The following is a 19,621-nucleotide window of genomic DNA, read 5'->3' on the forward strand; positions in this document are numbered from 1 at the left end:
GGAGCCCTCGTCGCTGTGTACAAGCCTATCGGTTATTCTCAACCAGAAGGCTGGACCCCTCATTCTGTGAGCATGGATAGAGGCATCAAGAGGTGCCGCCTCAAGTCCTTCAAGATACCTGTCGTTTGCCTCCCGCCTTCAAGTAGCGAATTCGCGTTCATTTTTTTTTTTATGTCTGAGCCTGCCAACAAGCGCTCTTTGAAAACAATGTCCGGCGATCAATTAATCATAATTTCTTGCTTTCGAAAGCACCGATAAAAAACATGCCTCCAGCCAGCCTCTATGTCAGCCGGGGCACAGAAAAAAGCAAAATTAAGAAATCCCACTGGCAAAGAACGCCGGCTTTGCGCGCGAAGACGCGCCACCAACTCCCCTCGTCCTCCCTCGCCATCTCCCGCTCCGCGTGCACGCGCGGCTGAACGTAGCACGCGCTCCCGAGCGAGCAGGCTGCGCAGACTCCGCAGACAGCCGCGCGCAGCGCGGGCGCGAATGCGCGTAGGTTTTGTAGTTCCTCTCCGCTCCGCTGGAAACCGAGCGCTGGCGTCGCGGAGCAAACTCCAGCTTTGGTTCCCAGTTTGCTCCGTGACGCCTGCGCTCGGTTTCCAGCGGAGCGGAACTACAAAACCTACGCGCATCCGCGCCCGCGCTGCTGTCTGCGGAGTCTGCGCAGCCCGCTCGCTCGGGAGCGCGTGCTACAGGCAGCCGCACGTGCACGCGGAGCGGGAGAAGGAGAGTGAGGACGAGGGGGGATGGTCGTGCGTCTGTGCGCGCAAAGCCGGCGCTCTTTGCCAGGGGTGTTTCTTATTTTTGCTTTTTTCTTTGTCCCGGCTGACATAGAGGCTGGCTGGAGGCACGCTCTTTATCGGTGCTTTCGAAAGTGAGAAATTATGATTAATTGATCGCCGCGGACATTGTTTTCAAAGAGCGCTTGTTGGCAGGCTCAGACAAAAAAAAAACATGAACGCGAATTCGGTACTCGAAGGCAGAGGCAAGCGACAGATATTTTGAAGGACTTGAGGCGGCATCTCTTGATGTCTCTTCCATGTTGTTCAGAGAATGAAGGGTCCAGCCTTCTCGTTGAGAATTGATACGCGTGTACACAGCGGCGAGTGCTCCGGGCGCTGGTTGGGGAGCTTCCTTTCCATTTGTCTCTGCTCACTTGAAAAGGGCCTATTCAACTCTTTGGGGACAGACGTTTTAGGCGATGCTGCCGGCGCCGTGGCGCCTGCTTTCGGCGCGTTTAGTACGTGTTCCCTACAAAGACACAAAGCATGCCGCCTTACCCTTTGGTTCCTGCTGACAGCGGTCAAGGGGAGTTCGCTGCTGTGGCGCTGCCATCCGAAATCAATGACTTATTTACCTTTAACGATGAGAGGTTTCTTAACGACCTGGATCACTGACGAGAAGCCGAGGCATGCCATTTTTTCGGCAGTTTCCTCTCTCCGCGAGACAAAGAGCGAGTGACGACTTTTCATGCAGGTGGGGACATCTCTCCAAGTAAACATTTGTCTTCTTAATTCCACAGATACGCTGTGCAATCCCTAGTTCAGTTATCTCCTCTAGCGAATGCGCAGTTTTGAGCTCCCGAAGCAGGATCGCGTATGAGGATAGAACGATTGACGTATGTGTTTTCCCTTTATAAGCGCCGAGTGATGGCATTAATGACATATATCTGTTTCTTGAGGCCGACTTGGTTCCGCGATGGATGCTGCGGCACCGCCAGTTACAAACAGAGGTGCGAGATACGAGCGGTACGAGATACCTAAAAAAACCGACAACCATCGTTTCAACACGAAAGAGAGAAGAGAGAAAAACACTTTCACGAGTCTTGCGAAAAAGCGCGCCGTCACTTATTCATTCCAGTTTTTTTTTTTCTTGCCCCCTTTGTTGGAGCGCGACGGCGGCCAGAATGCGACCGGAGGAGGAGAGAAACAACCGAGCGCGCGCGCGCAAACACGTGCTGGAAAGCAGCGCGGAGCAGACGACAGCATGCTGAGGTTTTGACGGGGTCTCCATGGAGGGCGCTGACGCACAGAGCGGCGCAGCGCCCCCTGGCCCAGATTTTCTCCCCTATAGGGAACCCAAGCCACGACCGGTCTCGAGGGAGAGAGCGCGCGCTCTCGCGCTCTCCCTCGAGACCGGCCGTGCCCAAGCTCAAGCACGGCCGGTCTCGGGGGAGAGCGCGACGGCCTTCTCAATCGCCGCGGGAACAATGGGAACTTTTCTCCTTGAGTTGCGCTCTCCGCCACCGCAAGGGGCGCGACCTGCTCACTGTTCGCTCCGCGTCTGCTTCAGCAGCGGCGGGTGGCTTTTGCCTGGTTTCGCACTGTCGCTCGCGAGTTTCATGGTGAGTGCAGCCCCGAAATTAAAGAACACAGAAGGTAGATGCTGCAGCGACATGTCTTCAACGTAATACACACGTGAACGGAAATAAAAAAAACACTGTCGTTCAGCAAACGTTCGACAAGCATGGCATACATCGCGGCATGGTAGCTACTTTTGTCCATTTTAATCCGAATTTTGCCAAGCCTGTACAAGAATAGGAACAAAAAAAATCTGAATGAGAAGTGATCACATTGAAGCTTCTTCAAGGCTAACATGACAGCAACTCGTCTGCAACAGCAAAACCGTCTTTAGCGCAAGATGCGAGACCATTCATGTAACACCGAAGATGAAAATATTTCATAAAAAATGTAATGTAAATTGCGAAATGCTTGGATGATATAAAGTATTAGTATAACAGTCAAAGTAAACGTTGTAGGGTTGAGTTTTAAATATTATTACAATTCATATATTAGCCAATGTGTGGTATTATATAAACATTATTTTAATTTTGCAAATAAACATTGTTTAATGAAATTTTTACATTATATTAAGCTTGTTATGAAAGCAATAAAAATGGTTTGATATTCATGACACCACTTGTGCTTGAAGTGGTAAAAAGAGGCCAACAAAGATGAAGGTGATACTCGATGCAGTGACTTGCAAATGAGTTCACCTGCTATATCGAAAGTATGCAAGAAACTTCTAAAGCGTTAAAGAAGGACAGTCTCACTGAAGACTCATTTTAAGCCCTATATAGCGACCCATTGAGGCTCTCTCGGGAAAGTAAGGTTAATGTGCGGAAGGGAATGATATATGCTAGATGCGAGGGCCGTAACAGCTAGCGGCACATGACTACATTGCCAAGACGGACGTTTCATCTGAGAGCAAAATCAAGGCACTGAAGGAAGTGATGACATCTCCTACCATCCTATTTCCCACTGTCACATATTCCGGTTTACCTTACGCCGCTGGATATATAATTTAGTTAATCAACTTCGGGTGTGACGCTTGCGCTATTCTTCTTGAAACTACGAAAGAAGCAGACCCATGTAGTACGCTCTTTTACGAGGACAATATTCTAGTGGACTGCATTATCCGAAACCAGAGCTTGTTGCCCTATTGGACAAGCTTCTTTTTTTTTTTTCGAAAAAGCTGCTGTGCACCTACTATAACACAAATTTTCTCGAAGTACTTAAGATCCTGATTCAGTCAGTATTTCAGAATTCAACACTGTGTTGCCCGAAAGGAATTGACAACAGCTATGTTATTAGGTCCGCTTCTTTGATATTTGAAACATTTCTCAGAATTCTTCTCAATTAATTATACCAGGAAAGTGACTGAGAAGACCGAGAGGCCAAGTCCTTATGTGCACAAGCCGTGCAGGAAGATTTTGAGACTGAAGTTTCTAGACGCAGGTCGCATTTTGATGGATTGATGAACATATAGTGCAATCTGTAACTTCGAAGGACAATATTTTTATTGTTTGCTGCTCTTTTCGATTCTGCTTAACTGTTAATGCCCATTTCCCTGATTAAAAGTAGTCGACTACATATACATCTTCGGTCTTTCATCGACTGATATGTTTTGAACGAAGCTAGAACAGCCCACTCCACTAGACAAGTGAAATTTTTACTATATGAATAAATTTTTGTTCTTTACTCTGAATCTGAGACGCGCCATGAATTTTTGCCGGTACCTCTTCTGATCTAAACGAAAACGGTAGCGGTTGACAGAATCTCCACCCAACAGTTCACCATGCACTCATGTCAGGTCGCGCTACACCTGCTTAAAACATTCAAAGGCACATCGCATAGCCTGGCAAATTTATTTTTGTACAAAACTTAGGAGTAAAAAATGTACCCGAAGCTTCATTCGACCGTGCACGGCCGCACTGACGAAGGAGTGCGCGCGTGATCGGATTGTTGACTGTATTTTATTCCTCGTACACGATAAATGTTCGTTGCTGATTATGGTCTTTGTATAAACCATAAGGGGCGAAATGTCAGGACCTGCCGGTTGCAACTGACGCGGGCGAAGCTAAGAGCGAGCGCGCGTTTTCCTTGCGCGTGAACGGCTGTAGAGAAGAGCAGCAGTGGGGCGGTGGCGTCCCCACCGAGGCGCGGCGGGCGGTGGAAACAGACTCCGTTGGAGAGGCCGTAAGATAAGAGAAGCGCTCTCTCCCTCGAGACCGTCCGTGGCTCACAGGAAGGAAAGCTGGAAAAGTTGTTTCCTTCCTCCATGGTGGCTCAAGTTTCGCCGCACGATGGCAGCGCCGCTTTCCTGGCATGGTGGCGAAATGTGAAACGATGGGACGTCGCCGGAGCAGACGCTCCGCTAGCTTCCTGTGCAAGTGCGGCGATCGAGTTGCGCCTGGCGGTTATTTGGCGGTACAAAAACGCTTCCGCTGATGCGAAACGGAGGTACTAAGTAGCATTGTGTCATGGGTAGCCACAATAGTACGCGAAGCGCCAAAAGACGAGGCTCACATGTGGAACTTTGCAGATTTCTTTGGAAGCGTTTCCACAAGACCTGTTTTCCAACCGCATGACAGCATTCTGAGAAGTCTCGCGTTCTTTGTGGAAGCGAAAAGGGCTAATTTTCCCCTTTTCGATAAACTCAAAAATGTTCGACAGTTGACAAAGACGTCTTAGAGAGGCATCAAAAGAGTACAATGGTTTAACACCATGTATACGAAGTGAAGGAGGTGGAGGATTATCCTGCTCTTGGCTCCGCGCGTGTCTTGCTTTGCCGATTTTCTGTGCTCTCTCCCTGCTTTGCGAGTGCTCTGAAAACAACCAAATCAACAGATATCCAGCGTGCGACGTCCGCGATCGACAATGATGTGTGAAGGTGCCCTACGACCAAGAAAATATCTAGGGGAGGCCTTTTTTTTTTTGTGTGTGTGTGTGGAGGGGGGTGGGGGGGTGGAAAACATGCTTGGCTGAGCCGCTTTTACAGATTTCCGCAAATTTGCCAATAAATGAACCAACGTTATTATTATTCATAACAAAAATATGTTGGAAGTGCAATACACTACTCGCACGGAGCACCCTATTCGCGTCACAGGTTTCGTAAATGTAAACCAAATATAAATGAAGCACAACCATTTATTAAGAACCGAAATAAAGCACGATTGCAGTACAAGCTTGGATTTCACCTTCCTTCCGAGCCAGCGAGCCGGTTATGTCGCGTGCAGCGCGCGGAGCACGCATGTGCTTTTGAGACTGCTAGCGTTCGTGCCTTTGAAGAAATATCTCCTTCGGACTATAGCTTATTCTACTGCAAGATTTGCTTTAGTAACGTCGTAATAATAAAAACAAAACCGTATATAGATCCCATGCCACAGGCCAAAACGACGATCAACAAGCGAGCAGCTTTATTTCAGAGTATTCAGAGTACTGATAATACCGCAGTTTTTAAACATATTATAATGCAGCGTGTGCAACAGCAGCCGCGAGGCGGCTGCTCATCGAGAGTGTCGTGCGCGGACTCGAAGAAGTGGCCCCGTGGAGTTCGATGAGAAGCTGAAGTCGGCTGCTGTCACTCGGTGCTCTGGACCTGCTCTCCTGTGCCTGCTAGATCAACCCCTTATTAAAAACCAACCTTCTGGTTACAGGCCTAAACGGCTACGTGACAATATACGACAATATAGTTACATAGGTTCAGCGGTGGCGTAGCGGGTGAACATCCGCCTCGCATGCAAGAGGACCGAGGTTCAAATCCCGGTGCCGCGCAATTCTCCACCGAAAGAAAAAAAAAATCCGCGTGTCGATGGAATTGCATAAACAGGTTTGGGGTGCGACCTGATGCCGGTGAACACCTCCGGCAACGCACTCCGTCACCAGAACAGGAGTTGGCCACCCTGGTGCAGTAATTGGCCGCAACCTCCTATGATAAGCTCCATAGAACCCCGGCCCTCAGTCACCGGCGGCTGCGGAACAACTGACCACGGCGGCGGTCAGACCTGTGACGCAGCAGGGGGTGCTAAGAAAGCCTGGCTCCGCTGGACAGGCCGCCATTGGAAACTGACCCTGGCAACGTTTATAGCTAGAACCCTAGCTAGTGAAGCTAGTTTAACAGTGCTGTTAGAGGAACTAGAGGGCATGAAATGGGATGTCATAGGGCTTAGCGAGGCTAGGAGGCCGAATGAGGCATGTACTGTAATGAAGGATGGGCATGCACTGTGTTATCGAGGTTTACCAGAGAGGCGACAACTAGGAGTAGGTTTCCTTGTCAATAAGTATATAGCGGGTAATATAGATGAATTATATAGTATTAATAAGAGGGTGGCAGGCATCGTAATTAGGCCTAATAAGCGGTATAAATTGAAGGTTGTACAGGCCTATGCAACTACATGTAGTTATGATTGAAAAGCTTCTACGAAGGCGTAGAATCGGCAATGCGAAAAGTAAAGACGCAGTATACTGTACTAATGGGCGACTTCAATGCCAAGGTAGGGAAAAAACAGGCAGGAGACAAGGCAGTAGGTGAATATGGCATTGGTTCTAGGAATAGCAGGGGGGAGTTACTAGTTATGATGACTTACGAATCATGAATACCTTCTTCAGCAAACGGAAAAACCGGAAATGAACATGGAAAAGTCCTAACGAAGAGACTAAAAATAAAATCGACTTCATAATGTGTTCAAGCCCCGCCATTGTGTAAGATGTAGAGGTAATCGGGAAAGTGCGATGCAGTGACCACATGATGGTGAGGTCCCAAATTAGCCTAAATTTGAAGAAGGAACGCAACAGATTAGTAAGAAAGAAACCCATCAACGAATTAGCGGTGAGGGGGAGGGCAGAAGAGTTCATGATCTCGCTACAGAATAGGTATTCAGCTCTAACTGAGGATGGCGACATTACCCTAGAGGCAAAGAACAATAATTTCAGAGATATCATTACTGAGTGCGCGGTAGAAGTAGGCGGTAGGATAGTTAGAGAGAATACTGGTAATCTGTCTAAGGAGACGAAAGATTTGATTAAGAAACGCCAGAGTATGAAAGCTTCCAATCCAAGAGACCAGGTCGAATTGGCCGAGATATCAAAGCTAATCAATAAGCGCAAGGTGGCCGATATAAGGAAGTATAACATGGAGAAAATTGAGCATGCTGTAAAGAACGGGGGAAGCCTTAAAGCGGTAAAGAAGAAATTGGGCATAGGCAAAAACCAGATGTATGCGATAAGGGACAATGCGGGCAACGTCATCACTAATATGGAAAAGATAGTCAAAGTAGCCGAGGAGTTCTATACAGATCTCTACAGTAGCCAAAGTGGTCAGGACCGTAATGAGATTGGCGGTAGGGAAAAACAGTCAGACGTTCCACCAGTGACGAAGGACGAGGTCAAGAAAGCACTAAAAACTATGAAAAGGGGGAAATCAGCTGGAGAGGATCAGATAACTACAGATTTGCTGAAGGACGGGGGGGGGGGGATATCGTGCTAGAAAACCTGGCCACCCTGTATACGCAGTATCTGGTGCCGTCGACGGTACCGGAACCATAGAAGAATGCAAACATTATCCTCATTCACAAGAAATGGGACTCTAAGGACCTTAAAAATTACAGACCAATCAGCTTACTGTCTGTTACGTATAAGGTATTTACTAAGGTAATCGCTAATAGAATCAGGACAACCTTAGACTGCAATCAACCAAAGGATCAAGCAGGGTTTCGGAAACGGTACTCTACTATCGATCATCATATTCATACCATTAATCAGGGGATAGAAAAATGCTCATAATATAACCATAGCATTATATAATAGCATAATATAACCATAACCATAATATAACCATATACATAGCATTCATTGATTACGAAAAAGCATTTTACTCAGTTGAAACCTCGGCAGTGATGCAGGCATTGCGAAATCAGGGGGTAGACGAGCCATACGTGAAAATGCTGGAAGATATATATAGTGGCTGCACAGCAACCATAGTTCTGCATAAAGAAAGTAACAAAATTCCCATAAAGAAAGGTGTTAGGCAAGGAGACACAATCTCCCCAGTACTATTCACAGCTTGTTTAGAGGAAGTATTCAGAGACTTGGAATGGGAGCAGTTAGGGATAAGGGTAGATGGAGAATACCTCAGTAATCTGCGATTTGCTGATGACATTGCCTTGCTAAGCAACTCGGGGGATGAACTGCAAGTAATGATTGATGACCTAGACAGGAAAAGTAGAAAGGTAGGCTTGAAAATCAATATGCAGAAAACTAAGGTAATGTTCAACAGCCTCGGGAAGGAACAGCAGTTTACTTTAGGTAGCGAAGTACTGGAAGTAGTAGGCGAATATGTCTACTTAGGACAGGTAGTAACCGCAGATCCGGACTATGAAAAGGAAATAACAAGAAGAATAAGATTGGGATGGAGCGCATTTGGCAAGCACTCGCAGATTATGACTAGCAGCTTACCGGTATCGCTCAAGAGGAAAGTATACAACAGTTGCATCTTGCCTGTACTCACCTATGGGGCTGAAACGTGGAGGCTAACCAAGAGAGTTCTACTTAAATTGAGGACAACCCAGAGGGCTCTGGAACGAAAAATGGTAGGGGTAACATTAAGAGATAGAAAGCATGCAGAGTGGGTCAGAGAAATAACTCAAGTTACCGACATTCTAGTAGAAATTAAGAAGAAATTTACATGGGCAGGGCATGTAGTGTGAAGAGAGGATAATCGATGGTCGCTGAGGGTAACAAACTGGATTCCAAGGGAAGGAAAGCGTAGCAGGGGGCGGCAGAAAGTTAGGTGGGCGGATGAGATTAAGAAGTTCGCAGGGGTCAAGTGGATGCAGCTAGCACAGAACCGGGTTAAGTGGAGAAATATGGGAGAGGCCTTCGCCCTGCAGTGGATATAATCACGCTGATGATGATGAGTTGCATAGCTAACTTACCTCGAGATAAACTTCCTACGTTTTCGCTAACGTGGGAAACGCATTCACAATCAATATTTACTCATCGCCGTCTGTCGTCTGTTCTAGAGTGCAGACGTTAAAGGAGTATAGACACCATTTTTTGAAGCGTCGGAAGGAATACGATTGCTTTCCTGGTTATACAGAGATGCTGCCCAAGCAATCCCAACCTTGCACGTTTCCGCGAAGATATTTTAATTTGATTTTAAAAGCAAGCCAGGCAAGTACTCCGTTTTTCAAAACCCATTGGCATCGACATCTCTGTGACGAAAACGTGTACATAGGTAAACAACATGACGTCATCAAGCAACTGTGACGTGGAGTCGGCAAAGCAAAGAGCAGTGACGACACATGGCCGGACTCGAACAGCGCCGCCGCCGCTTCCGGCCGTGCCCTGAGAAAGAACTCCGCTTCTGATAGCTTTACTCGATGGCTTCTTCCTTGGTGCATTTTACAATTACCTCACCGGTGTACGTATGGAGACTGCCTGCTAAACTCAGGCCCCAACAGCATGCCTGCACAAGTGTAGGGCTTACGGCAACGGTGCCTATCGATGGCGCGCCGGGAACATACTGCGCCGCTCCCCGCCTATCCTAGACGTCGCTAGCCCTAGCTGGTTTCACATCAAAGCGCCAGCGAAAGGCGCTTCGGAACGAGCTAACGCTGTAAAAAACGCCGGAGTTTAGCGCCGCTTAAGCCCATCTCTTAAAATAATTTCTTGCTTTGCGCGACGCCTTCAGCAGCGGAGCTAGCTGACATCAGGTGCTTCGCACCGGGCAGCAGCTGTCGGAAAAGAAAAGTTCGCTTGTATCACTGTAATTATTTCTACAGGACCTCCGTATTGGCCGAATAATCCTCGCAATTTAATCGTGACTGATAGTCCTTTCTACAAATAGCTATGTAAGCGAATGAAGAGCGATCTGCGATAGCCAGATTACCGATAGCGGATGCTGAGGCAGCTGTGACTTGGGAGCCGATCGCGGCGGCCACGCACCCAGATTGCCTTGACTGCGCCAGATGGCGCCACATGCTTGGACGGCGGCACGCAGGCCTGCCGCGTCGGGACCAATCAGCGCGTGAACAGGCGTGAGCACGGGAGCCATCGGGAGAGCTTACGGGTTACGGTGGCTAATCGCGTCATTACTAAAACATTTTTTTAGAACAGCTTGGCTCACAGCGTTGGCCAACCGGACTGATAAAGCAGCATCTTTACGGTTCCTTTGTTCAACATTCCTACCAGTTGACATTTCCTGCGCGTCAACCCACCAAGCTTTCGTGGCTGCTGCTGATTCCTGCTTCGTCGCTTGAGTCGCAGGCGAGCGGGTCGGGATTAAAGTGCCCGGCAATGTTAGCAACATCCACGCTATTGGGCGAAACAACGTCGCAGTACTAATTATGCTACGCTGAAGCGCTGCTCGACGACGATATTTTCGTGCACGTGCGACAGCAAGACGAAAAACGCGACCCGAATGCGTCATCGGATTTTGTGTTTACGCGATCACCAACCTTGCCAGTAGGGAGCGCTCGTGTGGCGTTCTCGTATCTTTGACGTCATCGCGCGCTCGTGTCCGGAGAGATCGAAACCGAAACTGGCCCTGATAAATGCACTGATAACAAATTAATTGATCTGTGCTGGGGCTTTTTGGGTCGCAGACCCTCTGTTTTGGACCACTGTGGATCGATTAAAGGAAAAATACCGGAACAGAAAATGTACGTGTCTATACTCCTTTAATAAAAATTTTCTCGCCTATAATTACGTTTCATCCATGGAAATACGCGGGAGGTTGTCCAATCATCAAAACGGAATGCAGGCGGCATGTCGCGATGCGTCTGCGGGGGCGCGTCAGGGCGCGTGCTTGTTCGAGAGAAAGCGCGCGGCGCAAGTCGCGAAGGCAGTGAACCGAGCCGGCGGCGTCCCAGTGTGTGTTTTTCTGCCACAGATGGCGCTGCCCATCAGGAGCCGGCAGCGCCGCCGTCTCGCTCTCTTCGCTCCTGCTCTTCGTTCCTGCTTCTTCGGTCCTGGCGCTTCTCCACGGAGACGACCCGCAGCCCACCGGACGACGACCCCCTGTGAGGTTAAAGATGTTTGTTACACGGCCCGCTGTGTATTTGTCGTGCGCATCTCTCGGGCAGAGGAATCGCCCACACCTGTTAGATGACACGGTAGTATCGTCCGCGTATAAAGCACAATGAGTTGGACTAATAAAAGTAGGAAGGTCGTTAATATATAATATGAACAGTAAAGGTTCTAAAATAGGTCCCTGAGGAACACCTTGGTTAATAGTTTTATCTAGAGAGGTAGTTCCATTAATATTAATTATTTGTTTACGATCTTGTAAGTAGCTTTTCAGAAGGAGAGATACAGGGCCTACTATGCCATAACATTCTAGTTTCTGTAGCAAAATCAAATGGGTAATCGTATCAAAAGCTTTTGTGAAATCTAAAAACACAGAACCAACAAATTCGCCATTGTCAATTCCTTGCTTAATAAATTCAGTCAAACAGATAAGAGCCAAGTTAGTTGAACTGCCGGACCTAAAACCAAACTAACAGGGGGTAATAAGATTAAATTTATTTAGATAATTGTCTAAGCGGCTGACTATTAATTTTTCAATTACCTTATCAAGAGATAAAATAGATACTGGACGATAGTTAGATATTGTTTGTCTGTCACCTTTTTTGAAAACCGGAGTGACTTTCGCTATCAATTGCTGTGACTGACATGGCAAACAGTGCTTCTTGCCTTTAATGATGTGTTGAGCACAAGGCCTGATTGGAGATTTTAATCATGTCAGTTAGGCGGAGTTATGTCCTGTTTTTGTTGTGTCATCATACATGCAGGCCAAGGTAATGCCATATGGTTCTTGGTTTGCGCTGCAATTCTGAAAAAGTGACTGCCAATACAGGTCCGATGTACACCGTCCCACTGCTGACCATGTATATTCCTAAGTGATGTCCAAGTCTTCGGCAGACACCAGTCGACGCAGCTCACAAAGCAACATTCCTGCCAAGGTGGTTGCCTACCATAAAAACCACATGCCATAGCTGCCATTCATGGCAGCCCAGAAGTTATGAAGTGCTGACGAAACACATTTGAGATGTTCAGTGAGTTTACACAAGAGGGAGTTAATTAATATGGTTAATTAGTCATCCAGTGAAATTTACACTGTATACATTTTGAAATACTTATTGTGAATTGTGTTTTATTGTCGGATTCCTTTGAAAGGACACTGTTGGAAAGCAGTTTTCCTGTATCACTAAGATACAGTGTTCTCATCTTAAAGAGACCACACGAGTCGCTTTGGGACGTTAAACCCCACAAACCATTAAAGAGACCACTTAAAATGAAAGCAGAGATTTTAAAAGGATGGAAAGATGAACAAACAGAGCAAAGGTGCTGCCATTACCGGCCAATTTTGCAAGTAAAATGCATGCTTCCACACAGCTGCTGCAGATTACTGCAAGATATATTGTGTCGTGAGCCACTCTAATGTGGATATGTGACACGTCCTTTTCAGCAAGGTCACCATGAATCGACTCATGGGAAGGCTTCCAATTTAAATTTTCTCACCAATAAATACTATATGCCACAATTGCTGCCAGACAACACAGCCATAATGAGAGAAATAATCAAATATTTACTGAGACCAATGACTCAATGGAGTTGTCTTCAGTGCCCCTTTAAAAGGGTGCACTGAAGCATTCAAGCAAAGTATGCACTGATGCATGTGAGAAAATATTATGAGGTAACACAATCTTTGCTCCAACAGAAGACTGGCAACTTCACCACAAAGCGGGAAAACAGCTGCCCAGGTACACTGGTACACTGGTACAGCACATACAGCAATCGTAATAATTAGCAGACATGAATTGCAATTCACAGAATGTCACGAAATGTGGTCGCTAGGTTAAGTGTACTGGCATTTTGCAGATTGCCGAGATTTATTTGTTGCTTCAATGATTTATTTCATATATACGGCCACACCTTTGGTCAACAAGAAAAGGACCACTGCTACTAAATAGTGGTGTCGAAGTCGAGGACAACGATAAACATGACAGCGAGATTCCATTCAACTGCGCACTCGATCGGAGACGAGTTTTTCTCATTCCATGTGTTGCGCTACTTGCGCTGTACACCTCAGTCCGATTGTATACGTAGTTTCGGATGATCCAAAGGCAGTGACTCGTATACATTTCGGGAAATGCAAGTAAGTACATGGAATATGCTGACAACACCAGTTACTTGCAACATACTGCAGGCATGTTCCATCGACAAGGGCGGGCTGTCACGCATTGCAGAACTAGCATCGCAGAGTCCACAGGTTGGAGACGGTGTTATCTGTAAAAAAGAGAACGCATGGGAATATCACAGCATGCCGCTTGACGAACAGCAGTACGCGAAGCCGAAGCTCAAGGAGTATTATGACAAGTGGAAAGGAACACGGCCACACACGGCCACTCGGCTACGATATTCAAACTACGATGTCAAGAAACCCGTCCGCCACCATCGCCACAGCCAAGTCCGGCTTGCGAGCAGAGGTGGGCAAATGCCCTCATTTTGGCCTTTCCTTCCTCGCCCTCAATTTCCAATCGGCAGCTCTCCCTCACCCTCACTTAAAAAAATTTCTTCGCCCTCCCTCGCCCTCATCCTCAGTTAAAAAATATTGCTGGTTCTCACTCACCCTCACCCTCATCTCATTTGCCCTCCCTCACCCTCAACCTCATGCCCAACAGTTTTAATATTTGTTATTTTTCATTATTTTCGATCTATGGCAACGTTACAGTGAGTCAAAGTAGGCGCAAACTATTCTTCTATGCGTCTGTTTTCGGCAGTGTCAAGCCGCGTTGATCATTTAGCAATCCGAATTTCTCAAAGCTAACAATTGACTTAAATAAATGACGGGGCTGCGTTCATGCTGTAGCGTATCACTGGCAAGAGCCATCTACATGATTGTTCCGACAGTTGCTGAAAATAAGATATGCACTGCACATGGAAACCAGGGGCCGTGAAAAATGCAAAGAACAATTCTGGCAGTGCCCTAATGCCAATCAAAGGCGAAACTTTGAGGAGGAAGGAAAATAACCACTGCCATAGTTTAACGGGCAAACCTGCCCACCGGTTCACACACCATGTGTTTGAAAGAGATAGAGTGATGAAATGCGTTTACACCGAGCATGAAGAAGGAGGAGGTTCTAACTTCTAACCAGCCGCAGACGGAAGGCATGAGGCGTATAAGACATATCAGACAACAGAACAATGTAATCTAATTAAAGTAACAGAAAAACGCTATCACACAGAAGCGTAAATTTCGAGGCAGTCAGGGGGTCATGACCCTCCATCGCTTCGCACAGGGGGGTTGGATGGAGGGACATAGCATGCGAGCTCGGGGCCGTGCGCGACAATTTCAGATATGTACATGTAGTGTCGTTTGAGAAACGCCGCGTAAAAATGCGGTTGTTAGGACACGGCGCTGCAGGTGCCACCGACGATGTGTCCCGATCGCATCCCGCCTTTCTCCAAGAACAAACCGAAAACGCAAAAGTAAAACACGTAACACTGTTGCGCTTCTGGTGTTCACGAACGCCGCCTCAGTGTTGCTTAAAATCGTTTTTTTTTTTTCACTTTTTATTAAAGTTATACGAGAACAGGACGAGACAGCGCCTAACTAGAGCAGTACGATGTGCAAAGTGAACAGGCCAGAATTTCATGCATAAGGTTTGATTATGCTTCCTGAATAGCGTGCTGAAATCTAGGATGACTTATGAAAAAAGCAGTGCTTATAGAACGGGAACAGAAGAGCAACACATGCGCCAACTAGCCGGAATCAGCACTCTGCATCAGTTCGTCAAAGTTCACATCTCCTAGCTGGTCTGCTTCATTCCGGACAGAACACGCATATGCAAAAGCTGGAAAACGGATTGTCTACACATGTGAAGGCAAGAGCGGCAAAATAATGAAACTCACTTGGAACCTGCATGACGTACACACCTTTCACTTGGACCGCGCATTTCCCAATAATATCCGAGGACACTGCCACAATTCAAACTTATTCGCGCACATAGTACAGTACACGGACGTCCTTGAGCAAATGGAATTTGCAACAGCGCACCAAAGTGTCGTTTCAACAAGCGTCAACAAATTCAGTGGTCCGATCGAAAGGACACAGCAACACAAACTGAAGGGCTTCCTCAGTCGTTCTTGTCGCTCGCTGTTTCTTTTTTTTTTTTTTCTAAGTGGGGGGGGGGGGGGGGAGCCTGGGCTGAAGGAAGACCCTTTTTTTGAACAGAGAGAGCGGGAAAGGAACGCACGGTTGTGAACGCGCGTGTATATCCTTCCGAGAGCAATGCTGCCACGTCCATCCATGCCTCCACCCGGTGCCTCAGGGAGATCTGATAAGACCAGCCACAGCCGCCTCTTGAGCCCAACCGTGGACCAGCGTGCGTGGCCTGCCCACCGCTCGGATATTTTGTTTTCTTTTTTGAACAGCTTTGTTAATTACCGCTGCCCTCGCTGTGGGGGGAGTTATAGCGCCTGTCGTCGGCGCATTGCCACAGGGTGCAATGCCAGGCGCAGTCTGATTGTTTTGTGCGTTATCTGTCGCCCTCCCAAGCGGTCTTCAAACGAAGCGCCGCCAACCAAAGCTCTCTGACGTGCAGGCTGAGGTGCGCCCCGGCTAACAACATTCCGGCTTACAGCCTTGTAGAACACTGTAGCCCGTCGAATGGAACATATTCCCGCGGCCTAGTACGAGTAGTGGCGTTCGTTGCTTCGTTTTTAGTTTGCAATACACAGATGGCGTATGCGTGTGTTTGGCACAAGACAGAAAAAGTAGCAGGAATCTGGCTGATCATTCCACTGCTTCGCATGAGAAGCGATCAACCGCTTGCACAACAACACGGGAAATCCGCGGAAGAGAGGAAGCCTCTTTCCTTCCACAGAAATGGCTAACCACAATCAGGTGTACAAAAATCAGTGCTGCCATAGTTTCCACCTGCCAGCTGGAGATCCTAGGACATGCCATGACTACGCGTAATTGGGTTTACGTTTATCTCAGCTGTCTGCTTTATTAATATTGAATCAGTCTTAGAGTGAATTTGGGGCGCTGAAGCTGGATGTAGTGTTGCGCGTCCGAGAGCAGGTAGCACGCAAACCCTCGAAGCATTCTTTCCCGAAGTCTTCCTCTTCTTCAGACCTGGCAGACGTTTTAACAGTATGCGAGACAGGTGCTCTCTGGCGCGACTCTAGCCTTAGTGGCATGCATAAAGGTACTTCATCTCAGCTGGTCATCTTTATGTTAAGAAAATGTAGGGACACTTATTAAAACGTTCTCATGAAGTCCGAAGCTACAATTACAGCCCGTTTTAATCAAACCCAACAAATGTGTCTGCGTGGCTTTGGGGCAGCGGGTCTTACTCGAGGCCTAAGCGTCCTGGAGGGCTGGACTTCGACGTCACCCTCTCATCTCATAGGTCAAAAACACTCAGTACGGACCTCTATAACCGAATGTAAATTGATGTTTTGTAGCTTTCCTCGAATCTAAACCCTGCTTTGCGTCAGTTAAAAATTCCAGTTCAGCGGTTGCCCTATTTTGCAGCATTGAACCTACATCACTTTTTCGCTTTATATCGTAACGTACCAAGCACAGGAAACCATGCTTTGGATAAGAAGCTGTTGAAAGTCGACCTAAACGTGGTCCACCCCTACAGTGAAGCTGATCTTGGCAAATCAAGTAATGACAAAATAAGAACACTGGCACGTTGCCGTGCGTGCGACTCCTTAAGTTATTGGATAAGGCGACGGAGGCTTCAATTGCTAACACAAGTGATGAATTCCATCTTAATGTAGTATGCTTCGTATACTTTGCTGCTGAGTTCGAATGCAAGCTTCTTCGAGATTGTCGTTTCACGGAATCGAGGGGCACGCCTTTGGAACAGAACCACGACACTGACGACATAGACGGCCAGTTCCCCACCACCCCGCCAGTGCGTCTACTCTTGTGATGAGCTCTGAAGTGTGACGTTTCTGCAACATCCAATTTGTTCTGTGTAGCTTCTGACACGGGACATCGGTATGTGGTAAACGACGGCACTCTCCCCTCGGGATGAACCTGCCTAAGTGTTTGATACTGCATACTTAGCTGCCTGTGCTTTCCTTGCACCATATTGCACAAGCCAGCCAGTTTTTCGGGTACAGTAATGACTACCAGGACGTCACCTTTCTGAGCCACGTTTTTCAAGCGGTGGGAGATTTGATAGTAATATGGAATGACAACGGATCTTGTACCTTGCGCTTCTTCAGCGCAGCATGCAGTGCTGCTCTACATCCCTAGCATTCCTGGCAAGGTCCTGTAAAACAGAAGTGACCACCTAAGAGTGAAATCCTGCACTGGTCAGTGTTTGCAGCCAGACATCCACGCTACACACGTCATTTCATGTAAGCAGGATTTGTCAAGAGCGGCATGCAGGTAGTTTTTAGCAATGCTCTTCTTAGGAACATTGGAATGAGCTAACTGGTGGCTTAAAATACCTTCTTTTTTTATATCGAAGCTGATACCTCCAGCACGCTTTGATTTTGCAAACAGCAACACATGTATCTAAGAACTGCAAACACCCTTGTGCACCCAACCCGAAAGCGCATTCGGCAAAGAATTAAACCCGGTTCAACATTGTCATACCCCACACGCGTGAGTCTGTGACAACATACGGCCTTACGATCGTCGGGCATTTCGATGCATTAAACTTTTTCTGAATACAGAACAGATGCTAAAATCAAAGAATATTAATGAACCTTACTTCGGTACAGGACTTCAACAGGTTAACACGAAATGAGAACACTCTATAGACTTTAGATACTGGAAATGAAACAACTCTTTCGTGAAATTGTGTTCAGTGCTCACACGCTGTAGTTATTACTTTCAAAACGATGTTATATTAAAACCCATCTGAAGAAAACTGTCTTAAGAAAATAGAAAAAGTAAAACTTAATGCTATAGAAATTGCAGAAAAAACAATGCGCTGTAATTACGAGCCGCACATATTAATGCACGATTTGAAAATTTTGCTAATTCATAACAAAGCGAAAAATGGTAAAAGAAATAAGAAAATACTTCTTGTTTCTGCAAACACATGACAATGATTGCAACGGATATTGAACCGCGGTTTATTTTATTGCAGCTATTATCAGCACATATTCACTGCTGTTTATTTTCTTTTGGGTTTGTTGCGAATTGTAATTTACACAACTTATGAAAGTTTTATGTAAAGCCTTGCTAACCAAACAGTCAAGTAACACTGTCAAGAAACACTTCGCATGAGTCGGCTACTCATGCAAGCTATCCGGACGAGAAAAAGAAACATGTGGCATGGTCCCAGCAGATAAGATCTCCCCACCTCGGTCTTTTGTGTTCGTTTCTCTGCGCGTCCCCTCTATTTTGGACGCGTTTTTTTTTTTATGGGCGTGTTCTTTCCCAAATGGCAAAGAAACGTTGTCCTTTGCCAGTCCCGTCGTGTTCTGTGAGACTGAAAACAGCGACATCGCTCTCGGTGACTCCCTGCAGCTTCCTAGGATCGTTTTTAGACTTAGTTCACCACGAGCGCCGGGGCAATTTTGTGGCTTTCGTTCCTACTTCCTCTATAGCTGCAGCGCCTGTGTCCCGTTCCATTACATCTGTTTTCTATACAACACATGCCCAGTGAAGGAGGACGTGTATTGTCACTCATGGCTTTCGGGTTGCCGCGTGTTTTTTCTTACTGCAGAAAGTACGCCTTTCGTGGAGCATTTGCCCTCGCCCCTCAAACTTTGTATCTTTCCCTCCCTCACCCTCCCCTCACCGCCTCTGTCCTCCCTCACTCTCGTCCTCACGAATTTTTCAGCGCCGATCCTCCCTCGCCCTCACCTCACCGAGTCAGATCCTCATGAGGTGAGGGTGAGGATGCCCTCATGAGGGCGTACCCTCGTGAGGATGCCCATGTCTGCAAGTTGCGAGCGATCACGGAGCCGGCGACACTGGCGACCAGCGTCGGCCCACGCTAGAAACGGCGACGAGAAGGGGCAGACATTTTACAAATAAAACATAAAAACATAAAACAAGTTTTACGTCACGTCCGGCAAGTTATTTCTCCCCACTCATAGAGTTAATACAAAGACTCTATGTCCCCATTCCTTTCAGCTGGCGCATGCGCAGAAGCGACGGAGCATTCCAATAAAAGGTCCGTTCGTTTCAGCGATGCAACATGGCACCCTCTGCACTATGCCGTTCGTTTCAAAAAGTGCAGACGTCGTGCAGGTCGAGTTCATGAAAATTTCAGCAAAACTGTGCACCTCCTGTCTAACAAGTAAGCACGTGCATACGTTATGGTTCATGCTGACTTTAATCGTGATCAAAG

This window comes from Amblyomma maculatum, chromosome 1, assembly GCF_055883805.1.
Source record: "Amblyomma maculatum isolate TAMU_Amacu chromosome 1, ASM5588380v1, whole genome shotgun sequence".
In the NCBI taxonomy this organism is placed as follows: domain Eukaryota; kingdom Metazoa; phylum Arthropoda; class Arachnida; order Ixodida; family Ixodidae; genus Amblyomma; species Amblyomma maculatum.